The sequence below is a fragment of the Phalacrocorax aristotelis genome, chromosome 10, assembly GCF_949628215.1.
Source record: "Phalacrocorax aristotelis chromosome 10, bGulAri2.1, whole genome shotgun sequence".
Taxonomy (NCBI): domain Eukaryota; kingdom Metazoa; phylum Chordata; class Aves; order Suliformes; family Phalacrocoracidae; genus Phalacrocorax; species Phalacrocorax aristotelis.
The window spans coordinates 7,626,050-7,639,797 of NC_134285.1; the positions used below are offsets into that span (position 1 = coordinate 7,626,050).

General features: G+C 40.0%; 1 long non-coding RNA gene across 1 annotated transcript; it reads right to left on the minus strand.

Moving 5' to 3' along the window:
• Window positions 1–355: 355 nt before the first annotated feature.
• On the minus strand, window positions 356–4,810 carry LOC142062965 (uncharacterized). The gene is made up of 2 exons (XR_012662594.1): window positions 4,752–4,810; window positions 356–4,197 (listed from the first exon to the last, which is right to left on the minus strand). It is a non-coding gene; the product is annotated as an uncharacterized LOC142062965 (long non-coding RNA).
• Window positions 4,811–13,748: the final 8,938 nt, after the last annotated feature.

The following is a 13,748-nucleotide window of genomic DNA, read 5'->3' on the forward strand; positions in this document are numbered from 1 at the left end:
CTGAAAACTTATATTCGGTTAGCTTTTTTTTCCAGAAAAGCATCTAGCATCTAGTTTTGATTTGTGGATGCTGAGGACTGTAGAATCTACCATTTCCTCAGTATTTTCTAGACGTGATTTATAACTTTTCCTATTAAAATGTGTTCTTAATTGCTTACTTAGAGTTGTATGGCTTCACATTTCAGACCTTGCTTCTTGTTATGCTCCGCTTCTTTAAATGAAAGGGTCCTTTGATACCCAGTGTTTTGGTCTTTTGTGTGTACAAACACTTCACAATCAAGTCACCTTTCCATTGTCTTGCTGGTTAATTAAACTGATTGAATTCCATAAATAATATGTCAAACATTTTACTAAATACTTTAGACTCATTCTTTACTCCAATTTTCAGCAGCCTTAAAAAATACAAATGTTAAAACAGGATAGTTTTGCTGGTGCTGTGTGCAGAGGTAAAAATCCACCCTCAATTCTCTTCTTTTAGTGTATACAAAAGTCAGATTTGCTTCTTTACTTTTTTGTTCTTTTCCTAGAATAAGGGCTTATATCAATTTCCTTAACTCTGTCCCAACTCGCTGATTTCCATGTAGTCCTTGCTGCAAGTATGGCCTACATTCCTCACTGATAGCTGCGAAACTTTGCATTTGGCTGGATTAAAATGCATCTTGGTTTAAGTGCCCAAAACTGCTCAATAATGCACATCCCTTTCCATGTTTAACCTCTTATTTTCTGATGTTGATTCCTGCATGTCAGATTGCTGAAGCTTTGCAGCCGTTGACTGTGGTTGGCCTGCAACCATATCGTGCTACAAACAACCTCTCTTCTACAGATGTTTCATAACGTTTTTATAATCAGCATGTTGTGTTCTGCTGAGTTCTATGACCCATCAGACTCTGTGTGTTGCATCTATGCAGTTATCTTTATCAACCAAACTTGTAATCTCATCAAAGAATCACATCAGATTTATATGATGAGGCCTGTTTTCCATAAAACCATGATTACTGGCATTAATTATATTTCTATACTTTATTATTTTAATTAATTATCATTATTAACTGAAGTTTTCTCAGCTTTCCATGGTCTTGCCTGGCATTGATGCCGGCCAGCTGGCTCACGCTTCAGCTCCACTTTTGGCTCTTGGCACCACACTAGCTGTCGTCCAGTGTTCAGGAATTTTCTTTATGTTAGCAAATTATTAAGAACTAATTCCAACAGGCTCAGACACTTGAAGTCACTGGTATTCTCTGTGCCCTTCCTCTTCAGTGGCAATAACTTTCCTTTTAAGCATTGTCAGGGGGAACTGCCATCCCAATACTGTGTCACCCAGGAATTCCTCTATGTCATGGCAACTTTCATGTTAAATTGGCAGATGTTATCACCTTTGGGTTTTTCTGTCATGACTGAGCCAATGTTTTCGTTCTGTTTCTTATATATGGATAAAATCAGATGGGAGAAGCATTTAATCTAAAATGTGTGATACATATGCATTAGCAACACTAGTCTCCAAGTCATGTCTTCTGTATAGACTTCCATAGTTCTGCCATAGTCAAAGAGACAGTGAATTATAAGAATCTGTCCTATATGCAAGTTGAGGCTAGCATTACTCCAGAGACCTAAATACCCAGGAATCTCCCAATTATCCATGTAGACTGGCATCCATTATTCCATCAGCACAGACCACGAGACTGCATTCTGGGGAAGCAATACCAGTTTTGCGTGGGTTACAATGGAGACTTGTATGATGTGACGTTTCCATGTGAGCAGTACTAAAAACAGCCTTAGGCACGCCGTAAGTCTTTTCCAAACAGAGCTCGTATTTCATTTGGTGTGCTATGGAAAACTCCAGGCAAGTTTTCCACTCAGATACATTATATTTTACAAGTGTACTCTGTGAAGTGCAACATGCTATATTTTTCTCATTTATCTTTAGGAAAATAAATATAAGTCCTTTTAACAATTAAATACCTATCTGTTATTCCCAGGGAACCAGTGTTACATGCCAGAAAAGTAAGCCAATTTCTTTACCAGTTGTTGGATATTTAGATTCAGTGGTCAAGCAGCTGGTTCAATGCAACACATATTCTAGTTTATATGACTAATGGAGAAAGAAAATCATGATGAAAGAACACCATTTGGGTCCAACTCCCAGACACAAAGGAAAAGAATTTAAATACAAAATTGTCCAGATTGCACCATGGATCCATCCACCTACAGATTAATATCTCTTTTCCCTCTTGGAAGTGAGATGACATTGTGATAGACTTGCAAACGGATCTAGCACCAAACGTGATCAAACTCAGCTGTGTGAGAGTGAAGAATTTTGCCCAAGAGGCAGGGAATTTAGTATGGGTCTAAAAAATCACTTCCTTGGGAATAAGTAGTAGTCTCATTAGCAAAACCTCCACCCACAGCATATATCTGTTGCCCGTTGTTCTGTGACGACCTTAACAGAAGAATCTTATGTATAAGCAACGGATGGTTTGATTTGGACTGTATTAATGGAATAGTTTTAGATCTGGCTAGCAAATACCAAAATCTTGGCTGAAAAGTTGTGATGCAAGAAACACTCATTAAAGACACCTGCAACCATATCTCTCATTGTCCACATTTGCATACCCAGAGGTTAGCTCAAATAATTGACAATAATGTCAAGCATATCTTATTTATGCTATAATTATTTTACTCACGTACGTCACTGAACATAATTGTTTTCTCAGTGTTTTAAGATTACTCCTACAGATAGGGAGCCATAGGAATGTCTTTCTAACACGAGCTCAGGAGTAGCTGGAAGAAGCTGCAGTTAAAGAGAGGCTGGGATATGCACAGCTGTTCTTATTTCCAGCTGTTTTTTGTATGTTTTCCGGGTGGAGCAGACATTGATAGCTGTTCTCTTATAAAATATGTAATAGTGTACTTTATGACCTAATATATTTTCCAGTCCTAGGGCCTGATCCAGAGTCCACTTAGCTCTCTGAACAGGCTTCCTGTGGCACCAGTAGAGCTCTATCAAATTCTTAATGAACCAATGCGAGTGAGAGGTAATTTAGGGCCATTATCTTTGTAGGGTTGCATATGGTTCGGTGATGCTCTAGCATTTGCCTCCAGAGTTCTCTCCCTGCTGCCTCACTTGCTTTCACTAGCTGTTTTTCACCAGCCTTTGGAGATTTATATATGACAACTCTGTGTCTCTTACACTCTCTGAGGCTACTTGCCACTGAGTCGCAGATATTGTACTCTCTTGGCTCCTTGGCAGGCTTCCCCGGGAAAGCTCCAGGCCCAGCAGTGGTTGATAATGTCTGATGACATTTTGTGGCACTCCTTCAGTCTTGTCAGTCTTGTCTTACTTTTCTGTGTTATGCATCGTCAGCTGCAGCCTCCTAATCATGACTTGATATTTAAGTTCATTGACAAAGGTTGTTTGCTTATGGGTCAGTATATCCACTTCAACAGCCTCAGAGAATAGAGTGACAGAGAGAGCACATGTAGCTTTTTGTTATGGGAGAGTCCTGCAAGTCCTTTCACAAGAGGCTAATTTCCACATACAGGGTGTAGGCTGAATTTGAGACACGGGGAACGTAAGCGAATGCAGGAGCCAGGCTGCTGAAAATGCACCAAGACTAAAGCCAGCCAGAGGGAAGGGGAAGATTCTACACTTTCTCCTAGGCTTGGTACTCAATATCCTGGTTGAGACTCATCTCTGCCTTCTTAGGTTTGCACCATTAGGTTGCAAAATCATGGCTTCAAAAATAGGATCCAGCCATTCTGCCAGCAAGTTTTGTGTGCTTTGCTCATTTATGTGCACGGGCCACTTGAACAAACAAATATTGCTTTGCCTCTTCTGCAGAAGAAGAGATTATACTGTCTCATTCATATTTTGGATATGATCCAAAAGGGCTAAAGCAATTTCAGAACTAGTACAGATGTGCCAAGTACATATATATCTCACTAGTTTGATGTGGTTGTGCTGGGGACTCCAGATATTTCACACCTACTGGATGTTTCTGGGAAATGTTGTTTCCACTCCTGCAATTCCTTGTTTTTATTCTTGTTTGTGCTTGTCCCATAAGATCAAATGAGGCTAATGATTGAGGGATAGACATGCTTCCCAGGGATTTGAGGACTTAAATGCTTGAAAGCTATCAGCAGACATGCTCTGCTGTTGAATACATTGAAGCCTTTTGCTGCAGGGGATCATCCTAAAGGCTGTAAGAAAACAACAGCTCAGTATTTTGACAACATCAGCTCACAACTTTGTTTTAGCTAGAACAGCCTTTTTCTGATCCTAATGTAGGTCATGGCTGCAAGTTAATTTGTTCCATGTGCCATTATGATGTAGGATACATTCAGAAAAACAGGGTTCTCCCAGGGTGAGAAAAAATTATGTTTACTAAGCAGTTATAGCCCGTTTTATTTTTTTTTTTTTTGCTTCCAAATGTCCCGTGTGCTTTCCCAGGCTTTGGTTTGCCCTCCTCCCTCCTCCTTGTTTTCCTACATTAGCAGCTTGATCCCAAATCACTGGCATAACCAGTTTAACTCCCTGTGCTCTCCAGACCTCTGGGTGGGTAGGCACAGAGCAGCCCCATCCCGGTCCACGTTAGGGCATGCAGCTCCTCCGCAGCCCCCTCTGACTGTATCTGAGTTTGCACGTTGGAGCAGGGCCCGCACACTCACCCCCTGCCAGGCGTTTCGAGACGGGTGGATCCCAGCCTACGTGGTGGCATTAATCGCCTGCTCCTCTGCACCCCTTACAAACCTACCCCACGTCCTCTTCCACTTCAGTGGGAAGAGGGAGAAGTGGATGTCTCCTATGGCTTCTGGCTTTGCCTGAACTTTACCCAAATGCTGATAAGAAAAGTGCTTGTGTTTACCTTCTGTCTGTCTGCTCTGCAGTAGGAGGAGTGGCTGCAGGGTGGGCTGGCATACCTGGGCATAGCTTTACCGTAGGTGACTGGTAAAACTATATGCCTAAACCCGACTAGCAAACTGTTCTGAGCAGAGGCCTTGGGCTTTAGACACTGCGCAAACGGAGACGGTGCCTTATTTCAATAAACCATGTATTTGATTAGTAGTGTTTAAGGCTGTTTGGTTGGTGATAATAAATAGAGCGGCTTTGCATGTGGCCTCCCCAGTGCTACTGCAGTGAATTTGCTCCAATATCATGTATGCGTGCAGAAGAATGAAAAACCTAATTAGCATCACCTGAGATGAAAGCTCTGTGATCATGGCTGCAATCTCGGAAGAATTAATCATCCACCTACAATAAGTCACCAGACTCAATTTTCCATTTTGTGTCTAACAACTTCTGCAGATTTAAAAGAACTACTGGAGCAAACGAGATGATGTGGGGTTTGGGATCCCAGCTCAGTGTAGCTGACCAGTTAATCACAGTGGGAGCATGAACACAGAAAACAACCAGAATGGCTTAACAGCTTCTGTCCCGGTGCCCAGCTGCCGTTGCTCAAAACTTCACCTACCATTTTATGAGCTCTCTGTGTGCCTGAAAAAGCTATTTCTGGCAACTTGAACAAAACTAGTTCAGCAGCTTTGAAGACTGCAGAGCCTGGAGAAAGAATAACTTTCCCGTGTGTGTATATATATATATTTATATATACACACACATACACAGGATGAACTTCTGTCTATATGTTTTTCAGTTTTGTTCTAGGGTGGTTGTGCTAAAATGCCACAAGACGAAAGCATCGTAGTATGAGTCTTCACCGTGAAAAAAAAAAAAAAAGAAAATGTAGAGAAACTGGTTGAGATATGACCAAGGTGAAAGTTTAAGTCTATTATTTGGGGTGTCTCTTTCAGCTTCTAAGCCAGCCACATAAAGCTTGTGGGTTGCCATAATGCTAGGTGCCTTGTGAATTGACCGTGCAGTAAAAAAGGCAGTGAAGGATCACTTTTTCCCTACTTAGCCTATAAATTCATTGTACTGCATTTCCAGGAAAACTTGATTTTTCACAGCACATTAGAGACTAGGCCTTCAGTTGTTACAGTGTGATGTAGCTCCACCTAAGTCAATAGATCTCCAATGGGTTGTGGTAATTAAGGGTGGCACTGAGCCTCTGACTCTGTCAGAGAAAGCAAAATGTTTAGTTTTCTCTAAAGCAAAATAGCAATTTATTAACTGTTAAATTCTGAAAAAAGATTTTGAAGTAAATTAATTCAATGTGCTTTTGACACCAGCAAAAGGGGAATTCTATCGCTTTCATCCTATGTGTGAAAATGTTGTACAGTTTTACAAGGAATAGAAGTGTGTGACCAGCAGTGAGACAGAGACCGTGTGACTTATACGAAAGAAACAGCGCTATGAGAAAATGTAAATATTTATAAAAAGAGAAAATACAGCCTGCAAACTTATCTTACATTTGAGACGTATGGATACTATCACCAAGGGTAATACAAAGAGAGAGAGAGAAAAAGAATTAAATTCCACTTATAGGGACCTTGGAATAATCTAATAAAATATATGTGGCTACACAGTACAATTTGCGGTTTTTTTCCTGAATTTTAAATTTAATTTTTTATTTAATTCCTTAATTTTAAATTCAGGAAGAATATATTTCAGGATTATATTGGTGACAACATCTCATTCCTGTGCCCAGCAAGATACTACTTTTTCCCCCTCAGATGTGTCTCTCCTATTGGACCCAAACTTCCATTGCTTATTAAGGCAAACTCTTGTCATGCCTGCTGGGCTAAATTCTCCTCATTTACATGGAAATGGGAGGACTGAAGGATATCATACACAGGTTACAATGTCAGATTTCCAATCAGATCATCAAAATTAAAAAGCAGTTTGATAAACCCAATTTTCCAGCTGAGAACACAGTGTTTCTGGTAGCTGTAATCTTTTAAGTAATTTCTAACCCAGTTTTCATATATAAATGTCCTTGCAGCACAGGCATTTTTTCTTCCTTTCTCTTTTTAGCGTCTATTCGCAGTTTCTCTCTGAGACATAAAACATTATCATGTAAATGATAGTTTTCTTAGAAAGCAAATCCACTGGGATTTTTAATTAGAATATCTTTGTGCGCATCTGAACGAAACGCTAGCACGCTATGAAGTCTTGAAGTGATGCTGAACAGTACTGCTCACATTTTATTTCATGTTTGCTGTTAGAACTATTTGGCGAAGATAGTATTTCAAAATACACAGATCAGTCACATAACAGTTCTTGCAACTGGGAGAAAGTAAGGGAGCTTGAAATATATACAAAAACCTTCTTTGGAAGAAGGAGTAGGACAAAACATGCAATGAGAAATTATATTATAAAAAAATCTTTAATTTATTACGAGGGCAATTTTCAGATTGTGGTGTCAAGGTCCTTCATGTTTATGAACATTTTCTGCGCTCACCTAATAACTAAGAGTCAAAGGGAATCTATCAAATTAATTTTAGTTTTGGCTGGAGACTTAGACTTTTTAAAGAATGCTAATGATTTTGTCCAGACGTTAATAAATCTGAAGTAAAACCCAGCATGCAAAAGACAAATGATGGGACATTTTTGTCCTTCAGCCCCTTTCTCGTCTTGGAAGGCTGGAAATATCTGCTGCTAGTGCTAGGGACAGAGTTTTGAGTGCATGGTACAAGATTCAAATGTGCAGTGGAGGTTAGAGGGACAAATCAAAATAGAGAATGTTGTCCTTTGTCTGCAGGGAGGTGCGGTTGTCCCATGAACATGGAGCAGACTGGGAATTTGAGAGAATAGCATCGTCATCGCAAAGCAGAAATAAAGCTCTGGATGGCAGCTCCGGAGGGTGTGTCTGGGAAAGGTGGGTCTCTACAGAGCCTCATTTTTAGCTGCTTTTCCTAAGCATCTTCTGCTGAGCATTGCTGGAAACAGGTAGTCCTAGTATGTTGTTCTGGTGCAGCCTGGCTGGTTTTAGGATCTTCTTAATTGCAAAGCAACCACAGCCTTTGGCACTCCCACAGGAGTGGATATTGCAGTCCAGTGGCTGTGTCCAGGCAGAAATCCATTTAACTGAAGTGAGAACCTGAGCGTCTTCAACTCCCATTTGCCTCACTGGCAGCTGAAGTCATTAATCATCTTGCACAGGACCCTGAATGTCTCTCGTAATCCTAATGAGGATAAACAATGAAGTTGACTTTTTTCTTTTTTTGCAGAAAAGTGGATGTTACTGAATGTGAAGCCCAAAATACAGTTTAGTCTCGTTACTATCTCTGCAGGGAAAAATGTAATTTTATTGAGCTCTAAGCAACTTAGTTGGGACAATTTATTTAGTCTCTCTAAAGTATCGGCTCATTCCCCAGAGCATTAAAAAACGAATGCTGGTGTCCAGCCTATTGCATAGCAGCCCTGTAAGGATTCGTGTGGTACATAACACACCAGAGTCTTCCAGTAATTCCTCTCTAGGTTAATAATGAAAACAGAGCTATGTAAGTCTAGGGCTAATACAATATGCAGAGATGCAGTGAAGCCTGGGCAAACATTTAAAATGAAGGAAAGTAGTGGACGCAAGCCAAAAGCCCAGCTTTTCTCCATTTTTGTTTCCTCATACATGCAAATACTCAACATCCATTGCTCTCTCCTGCAGTGTCACATGTTTGGATTCAGTGCTGAGTGTCTGTTCCTGCTGTCAGTGATGGATAAATTCCTAATGAACTGCATCAAGACAGCATGCGGGTTTTTTTCTTGGTGGCATCATTCAGGAAGATTCTTGCAAACTCTATCTCAGTTTCAGTAACTAAAGGATTAAGAGAGTGACACATAGCAAAGAAAATAAGCCCTGGGGTTTGAAAGCAACCAAAGCAAACATCTTCTGGAAAACGGACCTGAGGAGCTTTGCTACCTTTGAGTAGGGTGGGGTTTTTTTTGGTTTGGTTGGTTGGTTGGGTTTTTTGGTTTGGTTTGGTGTTTTGTTTGGGTTTGTTTGTTTGTTTGTTTTTAATTAAGAGCTGGAGTGCTATTTATCTTAAAATGGGTTTAGGTAGGGTTTAGGAATCTTTTTCTGGACTCCAGCTTCCTGTATACTGTGTTTTCTTCTCATAGATACGGCATATATTCTCTCTCTTGAGCATAGTGTGTCAAGAGTATAGTCTCAGGATGAAATCTTTCCAGCATTATCTGATGTAAAATACATGGCTGAATTGATTCCCAGATTCATTCTCATCTCTTTTGACTTGCAAAGCCATGGCAAGAGTCCAGGAAAGAGGTGGACCACCCAGTAAAATGCAGAGTGCCCGCTACACCCAAACAGCTTAAAATCTGAAGGTATTGCCTAGGAGTTTGCTGTGCAAAGAAATTACAGTACCGGGGGCAACAAAATGACAAACAAATTAAAGTTGATGGGTAGAGATGTTTGTAAAACATAGCTCCTTTCTATCTTGGTCTAAATTCTGTCTCTGTTCCCCTGTCCTCAGTTGAGGTTATCGGCCTAAATGGAGTGGAATACTTAGACCATATTCCTTCACAGATGCTTATGTAAATGAAAACTCCAAAATATCAGGTAAAACCTTGGTCCTGCAAACACAGTGACATGAATGGAGCTATATATTGGTGTGCAGTCCCCAGAGGTTGGTGTAGCTCTGTACAAGAAATGTTGCAAAGAAATTCTGCCCTCAAGGGATGCTATCACTCACCAAGAAGTGTGAGGGAATTCACACTACTCTTTCTACTCTTATAAGAATATATGCAAAAAAAAGCTGAATAGGAATTTTCAATCAAAATGCTTTTTCAAAAGAAAATAAAATTTTGAAGGTGGAGGAATTGATGACTTTTTGTAGTGTTTCATTGAAAAAAAAAACCAACCTTGGGAGTTTTAGATTCGTGCTGCCTTGATAAACAGACACATACATTCTGGCAAATGGTAGAATACTGACATGTCACCTCATTGTCTCGTGAGTACGTAGCAGATCTCTGACTATAGGTGAGAAGAAACAGATGATTCTTTTTTGGCCTCTTCATGCTAGTGAAAATTTCCCTACTTGAGCCTCTTTAATAGGTCTTCAATACTTCCACATAAATCAGAGTTTATAGGGTTTTCCCAGTGCTTTAAAAAAAAACAGGGAGGAAAGGAACCCTTATCTGGTACTGGCTGTTATTGCAAGAATTTCGCCCTACTAGATAATGGATCTACTGATCTACAGATCAGACCCAAACTGCCTTGTGGGTCTTTACACGAGGGAGCCAGCATTCAGTCAGTGTGCCAAACACACATCTGGCTAGCAGGTTAACGCGTTTGTGGAAGAAGGCACACTGCATTCCAATTTATAATATACAACAAATGCTTGTTGGTTTTTTATTAAAAAAAAAAAAAAAAAACACAAACCCAACAAAAACCAAAACCGCAAGTATTTGCTCTTCCAAAAATAGACTCTGGGAGGAAAAAAAAATAAAATAAAGGAAAACTGTTTTATTTTTCTATGGAAGCCATAATCCTACATGATGGAAAGAGTAAAAAATCAAACTCATAAGGATTTCTGATGACGGGATAACCCTAGGTTCTTTGTTCTGAATATAAATTGAAGCATTAAAATGTGTTCATAAGGACTGCAGCTTTAGTGTGAGTAGCCAAGAATAAGAAACTCAGCTTCGTAAAATGACACCTAATGTGAAAGCTGTCCAAAAGACTTTGTTCTATATATACTCCAAAAAAAGACCCATTTGCTTTTGAAGCAAAAGAATGGGTAAAAAATGCAGACTGCACCAGAAGCTTGTTGTCCAAAACTAGGCTTGTATATGTGTTTTAAAGTTGGCACTTCTTTATTACAAGTCTTTTAAAACCCAGTCAAGCCAATTCCAATGAAAATTAGCTTTTGCTTCTTTTACTTTTCTTTATGGAACAATATGGGACATGAAAACACCCTTCTAAGCTTCTAGAATCATACTTTCTTGCTCCAGAGAAAACTTATAGTGAAATTATTGCCCTACACATTCAACTACAAAGTTGAAATCAGGATTTTACTTGCTTTCCTTGGATATGGATATGTTTGCAGATTTACTTTTCATTATATTGGCACATTGGGAGTAGTTCTACCACCTGTAGTGAGAGTACTCTGTATCTACCCCTTACCCTGTATTGTGAAGCCAAGACTTTGATAAACAACATTTTAAGTGATAAAGATTAGATTTACATTAACTGATTCTCACTTAACTTATGCTGGTTCCATGTCAGCATAGTTCCAGGGATATACAAACAGAATTTGAAATGATGAAAGTCTTTTGGGAGATCAGAACTGAAAGCAAAGTGTAATTTTTTTTCCGATATAAGTAAAGCTGGCTTGAAACTAATTGTATTAGGCTTTATACCCTTCCTGCTACAGCAGCTGAGGATATGAATGTTTTAAATTAGTGAAGGCAATTTCTTAGTGGAAATGAGCCTTGGTGGCCCGTTAGACAGGCAGGTAGGGAGAATAAGCTCAGCACATTTCATGAATGTAGGCGGCTGGGAAAGAAGAGAAATCCTATTAGTGCCCAGTTAAAAGAATGGCTGTATCATGAATTCAGTACTTATTAGAGGATCCACAGGGGCTCCTAGCAGAGATGCAAATCCATAGGAAATTAGGTCCCTGAATTTTAGTGCTCAAGGAGTCACTGTTTTTGTGGAGGTGTTCTCAAATATGAATGGTGAGAAATTGGTCTCATTTATATTTCTGGAAATCAAGAATAACCCCAGAGCAAAGAGGTGGAGTCATCATTCTCAGATATTTCTACAGCTCCCGTGGCCTCAGAATCTGAGTGCTTTCTATACCTACATGGATCAGTTAGTGCCTGTGAGCTGGGGAGATGCTAATACCCTAGTTTCACAGCTTGCGTTTGAGACCGAGACTGGAATCTTGTTTCCTAATAAGATTTAAATCTATAACTTCTACTGGTCTCATTGCAAATCAAGGGACTTTAGATGCTCTGTACTAGGCAGTTTGCTCCAGAATATACATGTTGGGGGATGGAATTGAACTGGCATGTTTTGCATCCATGGTTACCTCCTTAACCACAGAACCTACTTCCCTGACTGGGGAGGACTGTGGATCTTCCTCGCTATGTAGTAGCCTGCAGAGCTGATGCAGGAGGAAAGTGGGAAGGGGAGGGAGGGGGAGTAAGATACTTTTATTTTCACTTTATCATTCTGGGAGGTGATCACATGCTGCAGTCATACATATTTTGCAAGAACTGGGTAAATAACAGAATCCATCGTGTGATGGCAGTTGCTCATTTGCAGTGTCTCACTCCAGGGCGTTGCTTCATTCCTGTGTTTCCAGAGAAAATTCTTCCCAGGGTAATGATGAAAAACTAGTCACAAATCAACACAATTCAGAATATATGAGAATCATAAAATATTGCAAAATAAGGCAAACAACACAAAAGCCCAGTGCTTTCATCATGCAGGGAAAGAGCTCCAGAACACCAAGGAATTTTGGAACTATTTCAGAGACTCAGAAATCATGAAACTTGGACATTTTTCCTCTCAAGGCTTTTCCTTCTCTCTTTCCTCTCTGGTCCCCAATGAATCACTCAGTAAAAGAATACATTACCTGGAAACACAGCAGCAGTCTTGGCCTTATACTAAGAGAGCAGATTATAATGAGTATCATACTAAAGAGGAGGGAATAGAGAGCATCAGCGGCCAAAAAAGATACGCAATTTGTGGGATATGAGGTCACTCAGGCAAGATGTCAGTGGTGGGGTGGAAATAAAACAATGTCAGTCACTGTGAATTAATTATTCTCCAATAAAAACAAATCAGTGGAGGAACATACTGCACAGTTGTATCAAGTCATGAGGTTTGGCTGTCACACAGGAAAGTGGTCATTTCGTACTGCCTGAGGGCATGTACGCTAGTCTGGTAGGGTACTGAACGTCTCATTGCAGAGCAGGCAGGCTCTCAGAGTTGAGGCAAAATTGCAGTTTCCATTATAAACTCTTTATATTGAAGAGCTTATAAACCTAGCCAGAAAATTTTGCTTTAGGCTGAAACTGAGCTGACAAGGTCTCAGTACAAGAGCAAGTGTATCCAGCAGAGAATACTCTTCATTGTGCTGAGAACAAGGTTTGATTTAATGAATGAGAGGAGGTAGGACCATAATTATTCTCTTAGAGGAAAGAAGAACAAGCAAAACTTTGACATGTACACAACACCAAATCATGTGACTTTTTGGAAGTACAGATAAGCTTTACATCAGTAATAGATACACCTGCAAGGCAACAGAGCTGTTGCTCTGCCTCATGCAGAGTTTGGTTTCATGCACTGATTGGCACTCTGAAATGTCTGATGAAAAGGCTTTATTGTGCCCAGGCCCGAACGTCCATCTCCACCTTCAAAGCTGGACTCACTCAACCTTTCCCTTGTCACCCTCAACTGCATTAAAATTCACAGCAGCAATAATTCCACCTTCCTTAGATGGCAAAAGGTAGAGGCAAAGAATCCCACCATGACCATCCACAGAGCAAAAATTTTCATCACATCTCGCTGTCGCTGTCATCCTTTGGGTAGCTGTAGCAAAACAGTCTATAAACGGTGCTGGAGATTGAATTGTCTAAAGCCCTTGGAGGTTTGTAATGATGCTCCAGTATTTTTTACAGATAATTTGGAAACAAATCTGTGTTCTTATTTGTGACCTTTGCTCTATGCTGACAGTGCTTCCTATCCTAACAGTTGACATTCATTAAAAAGCAACCAGTAACTGAAGAAGTGTTGAAATAGGAACAGGAGCAGCTATTCAGCTGGGTGGGCAGAAGGGTTGTGAAGTTTCTAGTGGAGTCTATTTTAAGCTATCGCATTTTTCCTCCT